This window comes from Arachis ipaensis, chromosome B9, assembly GCF_059453495.1.
Source record: "Arachis ipaensis isolate K30076 ecotype BB chromosome B9, ASM5945349v1, whole genome shotgun sequence".
Taxonomy (NCBI): domain Eukaryota; kingdom Viridiplantae; phylum Streptophyta; class Magnoliopsida; order Fabales; family Fabaceae; genus Arachis; species Arachis ipaensis.
The window spans coordinates 60,538,369-60,543,646 of record NC_142444.1 but is presented as its reverse complement, the minus strand read 5'-3'; the positions used below and the strand labels follow the sequence as shown (position 1 = coordinate 60,543,646).

Sequence of the window (5,278 nt, the reverse complement as noted above, 5' to 3'; positions counted from 1 at the left end):
ATGCCTTGAGTACCCAATTGGCTAACCTCACCAACTTGCTTTCAAAGATGAACATGTCAAACTGATGAGCGGATAATTTATACGCTTTTTGGCATTGTTTTTAGTATGTTTTTAGTACGATCTAGTTACTTTTAGGGATGTTTTTATTAGTTTTTATGTTAAATTCACATTTTTGTACTTCACTATGAGTTTGTGTGTTTTTCTGTGATTTCAGGTATTTTCTGGCTGAAATTGAGGGACATGAGCAAAAATCAGATTCAGAGGTTGAAGAAGGACTGCTGATGCTGTTAGATTCTGACCTCCCTGCACTCAAAGTGGATTTTCTGGAGCTACAAAACTCCAAATGGCGCGCTCTCAACGGCGTTGGAACGTAGACATCCAGGGCTTTCCAGCAATATATAATAGTTCATACTTTGCCCAAGTTTAAAAGATGCAAAAGGGCGTTGAACGACAGTTCTACGCTACAGTCTGGAGTTAAACGCTAGAAACACATCACAAACCAGAGTTAAACGCCAAAAACACGTTACAACTTGGCGTTCAACTCCAAAAGAGGCCTCTGCACGTGTAAACTTCAAGCTCAGCCCAAGCACACACCTAGTGGGCCCCGGAAGTAGATTTCTGCATCAATTACTTATTTTTGTAAACCCTAGTAACTAGTTTAGTATAAATAGGACTTGTTACTATCGTATTTACATCTTCGGATCATATTGATCACGTTGGGGGGCTGGCCATTCGGCCATGCCTGAACCTTCATCACTTATGTATTTTCAACGGTAGAGTTTCTGCACTCCAAAGATTAAGGTGTGGAGCTCTGCTATTCCTCATGAATTAATACAAAGTACTACTGTTTTTCTATTCAATTCAACTTATTCCGCTTCTAAGATATCCATTCGCACTTCAACATGAATGTGATGATCGTGACAGTCATCATCATTCCCTATGAACACGTGCCTGACAACCACTTCCGTTCTACCTTAGATTGAATGAGTATCTCTTGGATTCCTTAATCAGAATCTGCGTAGTATAAGTTAGAACCCATGGATGGCCATTCCTGAGATCCGAAAAGTCTAAACCTTGTCTGTGGTATTCTGAGTAGGATCTGGGAAGGGATGGTTGTGACGAACTTCAAACTCGCGAGTGCTAGGCGTAGTGACAGACGCAAAAGGAGTGTGAATCCTATTCCAGTATGATCGAGAACCTCCAGAGGATTTGCCGTGCCGTGACAGAGCATTTGGACCTTTTTCACAGAGAGGATGGGATGTAGCCATTGACAACGGTGATGCCCTCTATAAAGCTTGCCATAGAAAGGAGTAGGACTGATTGGATGAAGATAGCAGGAAAGCAGAGGTTCAGAGGAACGAAAGCATCTTTATACGCTTATCTGAAATTCTCACCAATGAATTACATAAGTATCCCTATCCTATTTTATGTTTTATTTACTATTATTATTCGAAAACTCCATAACCATTTAATATCCGCCTGACTGAGATTTACAAGATGACCATAGCTTGCTTCATACCAACAATCTCCGTGGGATCGACCCTTACTCACGTAAGGTTTTATTACTTGGACGACCCAGTGCACTTGTTGGTTAGTTGTATCGAAATTGTGACAAATTCTGAATTAAGATTAGAGCACCAAGTTTTTGGAGCTATTACCAGGGATCACAGTTTCGTGCACCAAGTTTTTGGCGCCGTTGCCGGGGATTGTTTGAGTTTGGACAACTGACGGTTCATCTTGTTACTCAGATTAGGTAATTTTCTTTTTGTTTTATTTTCAAAAAATTTTCAAAAATCCTTCAAAAATTTCTCATCTATTTTCGAAAATTATTCTAAATTTTTAAGAATGAATTCAAGTGTTTCATGAAGCATGTTGAAGCCTGGCTGGCTGTAAAGCCATGTCTAATTCTTTTGGACTGTGGCTTCCAACCATCGGCATAGAGGCAAGTTAATTGGAATATCAGTTGTTGCATGCCTGATTTATATCCTAAAGCTGGCTGGCTATTAAGCCATGCCCAACCCTTGGATTGGAGCTTTAGGCCAACATTGAAAGATTCCTGGGATTCTTATTAAAAATTTTGAATTTCTTATTTTCTTTTTCCTATATGTTTTTCAAAAAAATAAAAATATACAAAAATCTAAAAAAATTAATAAAATCATAAAATCAAGAATATTTTTTGTTTCTTGTTTGAGTCTAGAGTCAATTTTTAAGTTTGGTGTCAATTGCATTTTTTTTCAAAAAAATTTTTGCATTTTTCGAAAACTCATGCATTCATAGTGTTCTTCATGATCTTCAAGTTGTTCTTGGTAAGTCTTCTTGTTTGATCTTCATATTTTCTTGTTTTGTGTCTTTTCTTGTTATTCATATGCACTCTTGAATTCTTAGTGTCTAGAAATTAAAAATCTTTAAGTTTAGTGTCTTGCATGTTTTCTTTTCTTGAGAATTTTTCAAAAATAAGTTCTTGGTGTTCATCTTGACATTCAAAGTGTTCTTGGTGTTCATCTTGACATTCATAGTGTTCTTGCATGCATCACATGTTTTGATCCAAAATTTTCATGCATTGAGTCTTTTTGATGTTTTTCTCTTTCTTCATTGAAAATATCTTTCCCTTTTTCTCTTTCTTCATTGAAAATATCTTTCCCTTTTTGATCCAAAATTTTCATCCAAAATATCTTTCCCTTTTTCTCTCTTAAAATTTCGAAAATTTGGATTGACTTTTTCAAAACTTTTTAAAATTTAGTTGTTTCTTATGAGTCAAATCAAATTTTCAATTTAAAAATCTTATCTTTTTCAAAATCTTTTTCAAAAATCATATCTTTTTCATTTTTCTTATTTATTTTCGAAAATTTTAAAAATATTTTTCAAAAAATCTTTTTCTTAATTTTATATCATATTTTCGAAAATATCATCAACAACTAATGTTTTGATTCAAAAATTTCAAGTTTGTTACTTACTTGTTAAGAAAGATTCAAACTTTAAGTTCTAGAATCATATCTTGTGATTTCTTATGAATCAAGTCATTAATTGTGATTTTAAAAATCAAATCTTTTTCAAAACTAATTTCAATCATATCTTTTCAAAAATATCTTTTTATATTATCTTTTTCAAAATCATATCTTTTTAATCATAACTTTTCATATCATATCTTTTTCAAATATCTTTTCTAACTCTTATCTTCTTATCTTTTAAAAAATTGATTTTCAAAAATTTTTCAACTAACTAATTGACTTTTTGTTTGTTTCTTATCTTTTTCAAAACCACCTAACTACTCTTCCCTCTCTAATTTTCGAAAATACCTCCCTCTTTTTCAAAAATTCTTTTTAGTTAATTAATTGTTTAAATTTTAATTTTAATTTTAATTCTCCTTTAATTTTCGAAAATCATCAACTTCTTTTCAAAAATAAATTTTCAAAATTTTCTCTCCCTCATCTCCTTCTATTTATTTATTCATCTACTAACACTTCTCCTCACCTCATATCTCTGCTCCTATCCTCACCCTTGTGTTTGGATTATCCATTCTTCTTCACTCTTATTCCCTTTCTTCTTCTACTCACACAAAGGAACCTCTCTCTACTGAGGCAAAGAGGATCCCTTTTATTATTTTCTGTTCCCTTCTTTTTCATATGAGTAGGAGCAAGGACAAGAACATTCTTGTTGAAGCAGACCCTGAACCTGAAAGGACTCTGAAGAGGAAACTAAGAGAAGCTAAATTACAACAATCCAGAGACAACCTTACAGAAATTTTTGAAAAGGAAGAGGAGATGGCAGCCGAAAATAATAATAATGCAAGGAAGATACTTGGTGACTTTACTGCACCAAATTCCAATTTACATGGAAGAAGCATCTCCATCCCTACCATTGGAGCAAACAATTTTGAGCTTAAACCTCAATTAGTTTCTCTCATGCAACAAAACTGCAAGTTTCATGGACTTCCATCTGAAGATTCCCTTCAGTTCTTAACTGAATTCTTGCAGATATGTGATACTGTTAAGACTAATGGAGTAGATCCTGAAGTCTACAGGCTCATGCTTTTCCCTTTTGCTGTAAGAGACAGAGCTAGAATATGGTTGGACTCTCAACCCAAGGACAGCCTAAACTCTTGGGATAAGCTGGTCAAGGCTTTCTTAGCCAAGTTCTTTCCTCCTCAAAAGCTTAGTAAGCTTAGAGTGGATATCTAAACCTTCAGACAGAAGGAAGGTGAATCCCTCTATGAAGCTTGGGAGAGATATAAGCAACTGACCAAAAAGTGTCCTTCTGACATGCTTTCAGAATGGACCATTGGTAGCACAAATTGCGAATCACACTTTTCACAACTCGTACCACTAACCAGCAAGTGCACTGGGTCGTCCAAGTAATACCTTACGTGAGTAAGGGTCGAATCCCACAGAGATTGTTGGTTTGAAGCAATCTATGGTTATCTTGTAAATCTTAGTCAGGAAGTCGATTATGTTTATCAATTGAATTGTGAGTAACCAGTAGAGCATAAATTAAAAGTTATTTGTTGTGCAGTAATGGAGAATATGTTGGAGTTTTGGAGATGCTTTGTCTTCTGAATCTCTGCTTTCCTCTGTCTTCTTGTTCACGCACGCACGTCCCCCTATAGCAAGCTGTGTGTTGGTGGATCACCGTTGTCAATGGCTACCTTCCATCCTTCCAGTGAAAACTACGCTCACGCGCTCTGTCACAGCACGGCTAATCACCGGTTGGTTCTCGATCCGGTTGGAATAGGATTTACTATCCTTTTGCGTCTATCACTAACGCCCATCCTTCAGGAGTTTGAAGCTCGTCACAGTCATTCAATCCTTGAATCCTACTCGGAATACCACAGACAAGGTTTAGACTTTCTGGATTCTCATGAATGTCGCCATCAGTTCTAGCTTATACCACGGAGATTCTGATTAAGGAATCTAAGAGACACTCATTCAATCGGATATAGAACGGAGGTGGTTGTCAGGCACACGTTCATGGGTTGAGGAAGGTGATGAATGTCACAGATCATCACCTTCATCACAGTTAAGCGCGAATGAACATCTTAGATAGGAACAAGCGTAATTGAATGGAAAACAGGAATACTTGCATTAATTCATCGAGACACAGCAGAGCTCCTCACCCCCAACAATGGGGTTTAGAGACTCATGCCGTCAGAGAATACAAAGTTTAGATCTGAAATGTCATGAGATACAAAATAAGTCTCTAAAAGTTGTTTAAATACTAAACTAGTAGCCTAGGATTACAAAATATGAGTGGACTATGATGGATGATGCAAATATCCACTTCT

The 5,278-nt window shown here is 35.8% G+C and overlaps 1 non-coding gene across 1 annotated transcript; it reads right to left on the bottom strand.

Annotated features, from left to right (window-relative positions):
- Positions 1 to 4,157: 4,157 nt before the first annotated feature.
- Positions 4,158 to 4,265, bottom strand: LOC148544830 (small nucleolar RNA R71). The gene has a single exon (XR_015901866.1). It is a non-coding gene; the product is annotated as a small nucleolar RNA R71 (small nucleolar RNA).
- Positions 4,266 to 5,278: the final 1,013 nt, after the last annotated feature.